This window comes from Lagopus muta, chromosome 2 (genome assembly GCF_023343835.1).
Source record: "Lagopus muta isolate bLagMut1 chromosome 2, bLagMut1 primary, whole genome shotgun sequence".
NCBI classification, from domain to species: Eukaryota; Metazoa; Chordata; class Aves; order Galliformes; family Phasianidae; genus Lagopus; species Lagopus muta.
Window position 1 is genome coordinate 64154002 of NC_064434.1, and position 12333 is coordinate 64166334.

Below are 12333 nucleotides of genomic sequence, written 5' to 3' on the forward strand. Positions count from 1 at the left end.
AATTTGTTGGGTTTTTTTTCTTTCTCCCCCTGTCTATTTCTGAACAGCAGCCAAGGACCTAGCTATGCTGTTTCTTTAAAAATATTCAAAAACATTTTGTTATTCAATGCCCATTTGGTGAGGCTTAATCAAATTGCTTCTGTTTTTGATAAGCTAAGCAAATTCAATTGCCCAGCCCTTTCCCTCTTGTGTATTAACTACTTGAGAGTGCAAAGCCATCACAAGAAAACAAAGTGACCATCCTGACCTCTTCCTGTCCCTCTGCTTCCTTATTCCTTATCTTTTCTGCCTACATAGTATTTACACAGCTAAGTGGTAAATCAGCCTGAAAATAGGCTGGTACAAAAGAAAGAGAAGAATCAAGAAGGAAAACACTATAGATCTGGAAAGGGTAGTCTTGCCATTTTCAACCAGCGCTTAAGTGTTTTCCAGTTTGCTGTGCTAGTCCAACTATGGGATAATGTATTCTCTGCAGTTCATCATTCATTTTCTCTCCTTCTCCCTCTTCCTATCTCAGATTCTCAAAACAAAACACACTGCAGATAATGGCTCAAGAGGTGAAGGCAGTGCAAGAGTATCAACACTACTAATGCCACTTACCAAAGCAAAATCTCCTCTGTCCTGCTATTCATTACTCTCCTCTTTACATGTCCAAGGTTCTTGCCCACATTCTCCAGTGTTGTCCAAGGATCCGGGTCGAATTGCTTGCCCTTTATAATGCTTTGATCATTTTCAGGGTTAGCCATTTCCAAAATATGGTCCTCTCCACTGGTGACAGTCTAAATTTCTTAGAGAACTTGGCCACTTCAGTATACATGAATGATACATGCTTGCATTACCTATGCAGCATGGCTGTGCCTATGTGTGTATGTATAAATATTTGTCCCATTCTCCTGGACATTTGGGACAGAAAAATATTAAATGTCTTGACATATTTTTTTTTTTTTTGATGTTTTTATTCATTTTATTTTCATAATAAAGGCAGATATTGTAAGGAAAGTATTAGATGTTCTTAGATTAGAAGATATTCTTCTTTTCTTCTCTGGAGAAATCACTGAAACCTATGTGAACAGAAAAAATATGTTTCCTCTGATATTTTCTTTCCTTCTCCTTCTGTTGTTTGAAAACTATTGCTTATGCATTTGAATGATGAGCTTTCCTTATTGCATGCAGAAAGCAGTCTGTAGATAATAAATCCACAGCGAATATTCATACTATCCCTGAAACTGAAAACAATGCATTGTTGGAAATGCAGAGAACAGTTTTTGCAGAGACTTGGACACAATTGCAAAGAAGGCTTACAGACCTGCAGAGCACAGCCATGTCTGTTAGCATGTAGATAAAAGTCAGTGTCCCATATCTCTTCAGTTCAATCAGGCATTTCAAAATGCTGATGAAGAAACCAAAGTGACTGCTTTGTGCTCCTCTTCCACAGTGACTGAGAGGAAACAAAAAGAGCAGTTTTAGATTGCATTACCAATGACAACTTTGTCCCTTGTGATTAATATTAGAATGCTTTTAAATCAAAGGGATTGACTTTCTGTAGATTTTAAGGCTTGGCCATTTTTTTTTTTTTTTTTTCCCAACCCACTCTATTAAAACTGCAATCCCTTAATTGTCTGATATACTAGTTATTAATCAGGTCACTAGAATTCCTTCTAATGGATATTCCTTGGTTGAAAGCTCTGTAGGCAGTATTAATTTCTAGACATGGAAGATTTGTAAATGGCAAACACGTGCCTAAACATTATGTAAAAGAATCTGGTCCTAGTCACCGAAACTGATGTTTGTATGTGGAATTTGTTAGTATTACCATAACTTCCAGGGAGGAAATTCAATATTACATATAATTTACATGGAAAATTGACATCTCCTGGGACTACCTACAACTGTATTTTGACAGAAGACATATGCAAATCTGGGCAAGAAAGATTCAGTCAAAGTACCAGACCTGTCAGGGCTGTTGCAAAAGTAAAGTATTATCACTGAGCTGCTAAGAACTCAATATTTCTCCAAATTATGTCCTAGAACATATCTACACCAAATAGAATGGCTTTTCTTGGGAGTGACCCTTCTTCTCTTTTTGTGCTTCCAACAATCATCTTTCATTTCTTTTTTTTTCCCTCCAGTATTCACATGGAGATGTGTTAGCCAGGATATGTACACAGGAGTACAAACTGCTTCTACTGGAAAGAAATCTATTTCACTGTGCAGGGCTACAAAGAAAGAAAATTTGTGAACAGTGGATTTAATACAAAATGCAGATGAGAAGCACTGTTCTACCTATGTGATGACTTCGTACTGCCTCCTGTAAAGTAATGAGATATGATTTGTATGTCTTCTTTTATTCAAGATAAAATTATAATAAGCCAGATAATTCATAGTCATTAATAATAAAATTATTATTGATAATAAAAAAGGGAAGAATTCTGACCTAAAGAGGAATTTAGTTTAAAAAAGAGATATTGCCTTTCTCTACAAACTTTACCTTGTTTCCTTTTTTTCAAAAACTTCTGCATCACAGCCAGATATCATGGAAGAACTTTCCACAAAGTCTCAGAAATGGTGAAATCCTTAAGGGACTTACTGAGGTTTCTCACATTTCCACAATTTCAATGGTAAAATTATCAGGAATTAAGTTGTTATGGCTCATTGGTTTGAGAGCAGAAGGACAGATGAACATCCTGTTGTGGTGGAAATGTTTCTAAAGGGAGAAAGGTTTTGCAGCACTGTAGAAATAGACACACATCACTCCATCTCATACAATGACAGCAGCAAAAAAATCAGCTTTAATTGTTTTCTCATTAGTAATAGCTGTAGAAGAATTTGAAATGAAGAAATAATTAAAATAAAGGACAGATGTATATTAAATGCACTGTGGGGCACACTGTCTTCACTAATCAGATCAGTTTAAGACAAGTTAGTCATTAGCATAAGAATGCAAATGCTCATAGTACTTTAACTAGAGCCATGCAATTTCAGGACATCTTGAAGAACTGGCCCTCTTCTAGGTTAACCAACTCCCACACTCCAAATCCAGTCTCCCACACTGCAAATTTATGAATATTGTCAGCATCGCTCACTATCATGCTCAGCAATTTGCAGTCTGGAATACATGTGAGCACAACCTGACACAACTCTGCTCATGTGGGAGATGAGACTTTCAATTAACTTCCAAGATGAGTAGTTTAGACTACAGATTAACTACTGGGGGTACTGAAATCCACCATCCTAATTGCCGTTATAAGGAGTACTCTGAAGAACAGAATGTTAAACCAATAATGTAGTTTCAACAGAAGTTAAAGGAATTTCTTTGACTTGGAGCTGGTGGATAATCCTGCAAGCAAGTCAATGAACATTAAACTTCACAAACTATACATAATCTCAATGTATTGTAAGAAATTGCACGCATCTCAAACTAAAGTTATCTTCTTAAGGTAATAATTTCTTTGAAATATCACATCAAATGTCATTATATCAGTACTTCGTGAATAAAACTTTTCTCATTTTCACATATGTAGAGATATATACTTAAGGTTGTTAAATATTCTTAACACAACTAAACTCTGATCATATCAAATACAATTTATGGTGGTTTTTTGAATCCACTGTGAGTTTCTGGGTGATAAATAGTGCAACTGAAAAAAAAAAAAAAAAAAAGGTATGGTTGCATGGATGGAAATGAAAACCTGAGTGTCGATTATGAAGATCTGAAATGGAAAATGAGAGATACCGGTCATTTACACCCTATCCAGAGTGTGCTGACTAGCCTGTAATTTGCAAAATATAAGACAGGAAAGACATTTTTATTACAAAAGAGAGAATGAAGATGAAAAATGGCTAAAAGCAAAAGCAGCAGTTAAAAGAAGAAATTACTTAGCCTTTTTAAAGTTGACTCCTACAAAAAGATTAACTACATGTCTGATACAAATAGGAACAGAATTCCTAATGTTTTTCCTAGTAACTGTTTATGTCCTCAGCTTTTGCCTTCCTCTGTAAAGGAAGACCAAAATCCATGGAAGGTGTTTCGTTAGCACGTTTTATGAAAAAATATATTAGAATTGCCATAAAGTGAATGAGAATTAGAATTATTACAAAAAGACAGTGAAAAGGGAAGCTCCATGGGAGCTTGTACTGATTTTTGCCATATATATAGAAAACAACACTGGACTTTTCAGCAGCATCTTTAAAACTATATGATCTTCTCTGGTGACATACTTCATGTGATAAGGAATGCTCTAATAACTTGTGCACTTAAAGAAGGTTGGAAGCACGGCCCCCTTTATACACAGAGCTAACATCACTGACAGAGACAAATGAGGATAAAATTCTGGCAAGTCATCCTGAAGAAACTGGGGCACATGGGAGGTTTTGTGATAGGGAGACTAATTTCAGAAAACATAAGAGAAGATAAACATAATACGATGCAAATAACAAACAAATCATGCCAGTAAATGCACACAAATTCCTCCACAAGCTTGAGTACAGATAGCAATACACAGAGAAGCCTTTCACTCAGCTGGCAGCATTACAGGGAGCAGACCTCTGACTAATGTGAGAGGAGTGACATTGTGACTGAATAGTTAGAGTTTCTCAGTTATGCAGTTAAAGTCAGAAAGTCAGAGGCTGAATTCAGAAACTTATCCCTGTGTGTCATTGGTATGTACTGTACCAATTTCAAGTATGTACTTACTTAAGTATGTATTTACTGGTGCACAGCATATGGTATTTTGAAAATCTGTAATTCTTATTCCTTCACACCTACAGTAGTGTCAGTGTTACTGGTGACACACATATTTTTAGCTGTTACTTAAAGATTTGATGTTGCAAAGTTTCCCTTTGTAAAGGATTACACTTTTGTCATTTGGAGCTAGTGTCACTTGCCCTCTTTGTATGCACAGATGGCTTTTGAGGCCCATACAAATAAATTCAAATCTTCTAAAAAACTGGACAAAACAAAACAAGAAAAAAAATATTCAAGGAATCAGTTACAGCAGAGAAATACTACAAAGGCAAATACTAGAACAGGCTGCACAGAGAGGTTTTGAATGCTCTGTTCCTGGAGGTGTTCAAGACTAAGGCAGATGAGGCCTTGGGCAACCTGGTCTAGTACCAGATCTGGAGGTTGGTGGCCTGTGAAAGGGGGGTTGGAACTTCGTGATCCTTAGGGTCCCTTCCAACCCAAGCCATTCTATGATTCTACACACCTTGCCATTCTCTTCTCCACTGCAACGCTTCTCTCTAAAATGTAACTTAGGGCAAAGCAGTTCCACTTTGAGCCCAACATAACATAGTAGTGATACCTATCTCTGCTCTAGGTGCTGTGGTCTTTCTGACTGTGCTCCGTTAGGAAACATCTCCCTGAGACGTGGTCTTGGCTCTCAGGTACAAGGAACAAAAAGGAACAGGCAAAATATTTGAATTCTAAAATATTCCACAGTGAAGGTTAAGGTAGTGGGTTAAGATAGTGGATGCAAAAGGAGCCTCAGTTTCACTTCAGATTTTTGTGAGAGATGAGACTAAGTGTGATCTGTTTTTCTGAAAGTGATCCACTCTTAAGATGTTTTGAATATGATATTAAAGGAAATATCCTGTATTTATTTCTTCCTTTTCAAGATACAAAGAAAAAGAATCGATCAGAAGAACATCCACAGTTCTGGGGAAAGCCAAATGTTAGTCTTTACACCACAAGGAAATTCAGTTGAAGACATTCTTTACCAATGCTAGGTGAAACCTGGATCTGCCTGGAGAAGTAAGAAAGTAAGGAAGAAGACATCTTGGAGAATTTACAACCTACAAATATTCATCCTGAGTATGCCTTTTTCCTACTCAATATCAATCAAAAACACACTGTGAAATTTGAATAGCCTTTCATTTCAGAAAGATCTGGGCTGAAGTTTTCCAAATTCTAAAGATAAAGTACTGAAACAACATATCAGCAGCCTTCAATTTTGCAGGATGGTGATATGGATAAACAGCATGACAGTGAGAAATGAGTTCCAGATAGACATGATTCCTGTCAGAAGGGCTGCAAAGGCTGCTTGCAGTAGGGTAACTAAGCAGAAAAAGTTAGAAATAACATAAACTAATGCGTATCAGACCAATGAAACAGTGATAGGACTGCTGTCAAAATCATTGTGCTCAGGGAATTTAATGGCAGCTTTGTGCCTATGAATGATTACTGTACAAAAAATAATTCATACTGCTGTTCGCTCTCACTTGGCTCTGATATGATAAACCACTGGCAGAATGTGAACAGGGATTAGATTTCAAGCAAAAACAAAATGAAGACAAAAAGCTGTCACCTTGAAATGAGACAGTTTGCAATACCCAAGGACTTGCCAAATGAGACATTCTTTGCTGCTATAGCAGTCCCATGGCTCCCTACAAGCAGCTGACAAGAAATGAATAGACACCTCTGGGTGGCCTCACCAGAAAACATGAGTTGGAATCAATATTTAATGAGTTGGATATAACCGCTAAAATTAGCGAGTTTCTCAACAAGAACCACTTCTGTTGAACTGAGCTTCAGTTCCAGAGGTAGCAGGAGCTCAAGGGAGGCTATGGTAATCACACTAAACATGTTTCTTTTCCTCTTTGCAGTGTGACTTCCTGGGCATGTCCCATTGAGGGGTAGGACGTATCAAAACTGTCAGGGGAGGGAATGGTGTGCTAGGCTGATGCTCTCATAGGCAGCTGTCCTTTCTGAGTCATGCACATATGGAAATATTCTTGTGTTTTCATCTCTCTCTGTCTCCTTAAGGCCATTTTTCCACCATATTAGTAATACTGGTTTAACTTACCACAACATCTAATGCATTTTTTAGGATGTATTGTGTTGGTTTTTTAAAGTATGAAATTCTGTTTCAAAAGTGACTGATCCTTTGTATATTTAGGTCTGCTTAAAAATAATTACTGTGTGTAAATCCAAGTGAATCACAAGCAGACATTTTATTTAATTGTCACTAGGATTTAAAGTGATAGGTAATTAGCCAGTGATGAAAATGATAGATCGTGAATTTTCCTTAAATAAACAGAAGTTCTTGATATTAATTGCTGGTTTTTAAAGTAAAACTGATGATAAGGCAATGGATGGAGTCCAGGGAAGCCTAAAATATGTCAAGTGCCTCCATGACAGTAAATGCAGCCTCTTAGAGAAATACCGTTTTTACCACAAATAAGTTATCTAAAAGCTCACAGATGCAGTTTCTCAGCAGCCCTAATCCTCGACAGTACTGCTATTGTGACAGTACTGTGGACAAGTACCAGCAGGTGCTCCAGGAGTGTCCAGTTCAGTTTTCAGTAAGACATAAAGAGAAAACAGAAGGCACTTTGTGATATAAAGCTCAAGTAGGTGTTCTACTGTCAGCATCATGGCACACATGCAGGCTAACAGCCCTTTTCACACAGTGGTCACACGAGAAGCAGAGAGCTGAAGCCAGTGCCTTAGAGCAGTCTTCAAGAAATACAGACAGGAGATGGCTTCATCCACTTGCTCCTTTCCTTACTTGCTTTCTTCCTTGGCACTCTTTGCCTTGTAGCATTATTTCCAATTTCTAGAGTTACAGATCTTAGCTGCACTTCTTACCATTCTCTATGTAAACTGGACTTCTGTTCCATTCTCCACTAAACCACTGGGCATATTTAAGGTAGATAGTCAATCCAGCCGTTTGATTTTGTTCAGGGTAAGAAGCATTAACATGCTATATTGAAAAATATTGTTCTCATAAATTTAAGCCTTATTGTAAACAAAAATTACCATAAAATGTGATCTGCGCATTCCCTTGGTTTGGATAAATTTGTGACCCAGTGAAAAGACACAAGTGTTATTTCTGTCCTCAATTTTACCATCAACCATGGCTATGAACTAACTCTTATTCTTGTTTGCTTGCCTTTTTACTGTGAGCGATCATGTTCTCACAACACTGGCTAGTTTCTTCAGTAAAAATTCTGTCAGAGTTTCTTCGAAAAAGAATTCTACTATCCAATAAGATAGACTCATAAGTTTGATGGTACCTCTTATTCCATTGCTGTGGTGTTTTTTTAGAACACAATCACTTCTACCATCTTGAATAATCTACTGCATTCACCATCTTCTTCCTGTCCAGGAGGATCTGAGATGGTGTTGAAAGTGTCATACCTGTCCTTATACAGGAATCACAGTTTTAGCAGAAATTCCTGGAGCTACAAGCTACAGGAATGGCTGATGAGAGCAATGTGAAAAGCACATGAAGTAGATTGGAATCTAAGTAGTAGTGGCTGGGACAAAAAGAAGCACAATAAAAGTTCTGATAATGATAGAACTATATTCAGCTTGCAAAGTCAAGCACTGAAAAGCAGAAAAATTTCTCAGTTACGTTAGACTATGCAGAACTTTTCAACCCTTTCATCCCTGATGCATTTGCATTGTGATCTAGCCAAAATTAGATTACCATATTTTATTGTTTCCTATCTCTTCAGTGAAAAAGAAGTTACTCTATATAACCTTGCTACCCATATTATAGCCTCTGGCCTTATTTTTCATACAGCAGTTAAGGCTAGATTGACTAGAAAAATGATTACTTTACGTTGATGTCTCTTACAGATTAAACAGGTTATTTAAAATGCATCACAGTCATCAAAAAATATTATATTTTTTGAGAGTAGGCAACATATTCACTTTACAGATAGGTAATGGAGTCATAAAGAAATTAACACTCAGGTGACTTACTGTTCATACTGATTTTTGTGCCCAGTTGAAATATTACACTTTGCTGTAACGGCATATTTAATATTAATCCATCCAAACCACAGTTTCAGATCATTTTTTCCACTTGTATTAGAAACTTTAATTCTAGTTCTTCAAAACCTGCTTTTCTTTTTGAAGTATTTATTGGCAATATGTTTCTTGTGTAATTCTACAATAAAGGAACTCAAATATGCCATCAGCAAGTTTGGACATACTGGTTTTACCTCACAGACCTCTATCCCTTCAACCAACAGAGTATCTAATAAGAGTATGTGCCTGCATTAGAAGGAGCTATCACACTTCACCACTGAGGCTTTTTACATGTGCATTTGCTGATGGTAGCAGGGTGATGCTCTCATAATATCTGAAGAGCTTCATAGATTGGAATGAACGTGTCTTGTGAAACTAAGCAGTGTGAATTACATCATTCTGTTAGCAAGGAACTGAAATTCAGAGAGATGATTTCTAAACTTCTCCATTAAACTGCCCTTTAATTTTTCAAGACCAGAAATTTTTTTTCAGAGCTTTAGCTCCTTTTAATTTATTCATTTCAAATATTTTTTTTTCATTACTTAAGCATATGGCCTCCATGTTGACCTTTACTTGTACATTATGCCACCCATTCTCAACAAAATATTTGCCAAAGACAGAACAATTTGTAGTTTTGAAGAATCACAAAGATGATAGCAGATGTAAATCAGACGTTCAGCCATGCTACATATCTTCATGGCCCAGCCAGAACCTTCTCAGGCTTGAAAAGAAGCCTGAGAACCCTATGGCTTCTGACCTCTCCCAGAGGGATTTAAAACTGATATTTTATCAGCTGTATACTCCTTGCTAAGTGTTGCAGACTGTCCTGAAGAAGTAGATACCCATTCTTTCAGTCTTTCCTCTGCATACTCAGCACTCAAATCATCATCTTTGCCATCTGCAAATAGTTCACACTCTGCTTTTGACAAAAAAGTTAATTATAGGATGAAATATTGGCCTTGTTTGAATAGGATTTTTTTTTCCTTTAAAAATGTAATAATAACTTTGGTGTAACTTTTCTGTCTTGACTTTGAAAGGGTGTAAGAATGATATTCACGATATTTCAAAAGGAACATTGACAAATTAAGGTTGAAAGTTCTCATTAAGAATTAATTATATATTCTAAATATATTTAACAGAAATATTTTTGTAATGGAGACATTTGAGGCAGAATTCTCACTCTTCAATACTGACAAAGCTTAAAGAACAGAAAAAGCTAGAACTGTGACACTGAAAAACCTCTAATAACTTCCAGAAACAAACAAAAAAATCAAGTAAAAGAGTCTCCAAAGCAAGAGAGAAGTACTATTCTCCAGTGAGTAAGCTCAAATTAATAGAATAATACAATTCACTAAAATAAACTAATAAAAATAAAATTAATGATAGTAACTAAATTTGAATCTAGACACATCATCTAATAAAGAAACAAAGAGCTGCATCAGCCTAATTAGGGAAAGCAAAAGCCTACTCAGCCCCTTTCCTCAACCAGTCAGCATTCATCATAAATGTTCATCATTGAATACAAAACCAGCAGCAACTGGACAACAGCAGCAACTAGATAGAGAGCAAAAAACATAGCCAGAGCAAGCAACCACCCACCCAGCAATGTTCTTTTGTCAGCAGGGACCTGAAAGATTTGCCCTAAGCATTATCAAAGAATTCAGTTTTCATTTTTGTAATTTTAATGCAAGTTAGATTTCCAGCTTCACAGGACATAGATAAGACCATTGTCATTCATGGTTAAGTGTTTAGGATGTCCATTATATAGTCAGAACAAGCACCAGGAACCTTTATACTTTTATTTTGACTTTTATCCCTTTTTTTGCTAAGGGACTCTCGAACCTTCAGGCCTGTGTTCCCCTGGACCTCCTCCAGCTCTGGAGGATTGCCAGTTTATTTTAATATGGTTGCCATTGTGCTGGATGGAAATTCCTGGCTCTTTCCCATGAAGTTTATGCACTTGCCAGCCTGAATAAAATTCATATGTTTGAAGTAATAATATTCATACTTGAAGTTGTCTCATACTGTGCCCCTCAGTTTGCCTAATGAGAGGTAGCGGACTCTACCATTATTACTGTTACGATACCCATGCAAACATCTGAGAAACTCAGGATGAAGGCTACTTGAACATTTGAGTTAAAAGAACCAGACTGACGAATGAGGGAAATAATATTTCTCCCCTCGCATCCCCAACCTCATTATCATTAGCAGCACTCATGATATTGGCTGAAATGCAAGGGAACCCTAAACCTTCTTTGAGCATTTTCCCTTTTTCTTCATTCCTCCTATCTGATTCCTTGTCTTTCATTAGAAGTTATACGTATATATATTACAAACATTCTTTTCTTTTTAAGTGAAAAGTACTGAACAAGGCCAGTTCTTGTTCTTGCCAGACACCAGTATGATGATGTGTACTGGCAATTTATCATCTGAGTCACTCGCCAGCAGGGAAAAGAGACCCTGAAACTGACCTCTCCACAGCAGGCTAAATTTCATCATATGACTTTTCTGGTAAATATTAGCTCTTTAAGTGGAGAAGAAAGAGTTATATAGGTTTGATACAGCTTAAGCCCTCAGTGATCATTTTTACAATCTTAGCTTTTTCTTCAGTCTTGTCTAGAAAAAAAGTATTTGTCATTCTTCATATCAGAATAGCTGACTTCAAAATTATTTAATCATATTTTATAAAGAGTTCTAATATCACTCCTAATTAAGCATAGAATATCTGAAATGTTCTCACACATTATGAAATCCCAGTGAAAATACTTGTATGGCATGTAAGGTTTCCATGCTTTCCTTTTCTAAATCTTCTAAGTCTGCAAAACTGAATGTGGAAACTCAGATAAAATTATATTTTACTAATAATTTCTATATCTTTCTCACACAGAAATAGCTACACTCCTAGTGTTTATGCATTTTTGCTATTTGTAGTAGAACTCCTAAACAGAGAACATCATGGAAAGAAAATAACAAAAAGAAATAAGAATTGATGTCTTTTTTTCAAATGCATTAAAGCACTTGCTGAGTGTTCAGCCAAACCAGGTAGATGGTAATACAGGTATGGCTTTGTTTACACAGGTAAACAAGATGTTCACTTGTCTTACCATTATAAGTCATAGGTGGTGAATAGAAGGGCCACTTCTTCACCTCAGGGGAAAATATGCCTGAGAACTGAACATGTAATATGATACAATTTTTCACACAGACAGCATAATACACACAAACAATTCTTCTATTACCTTTTCTATTCAATTTTCAATCAAGAACAGGGAAAAAGGAGAAATCTCAAAAAATGGGAAGACCAAAGTATACGAACAAAAACCTGAAATATGATTTTGTGGCCCAGAAAGGTCTACCTTAGCTCCTCAAAGCCTTGGTTTTCTTTTACAGAATGAGTTTCCTCCTCAACATGCTTTTCCCAAAAGGGTTCATTTATGTTCAGAAAATGAAGATTATACCTTCAACTTGGGAAAAGGATGTATAAAGTCATTTTTAAGAAATAAAAACTGCCATGAAGAGGTAACTTTTTCTAAGATTTTTCTCAAAGAAAACCCCTTTCTGTCAAATTTGAATTT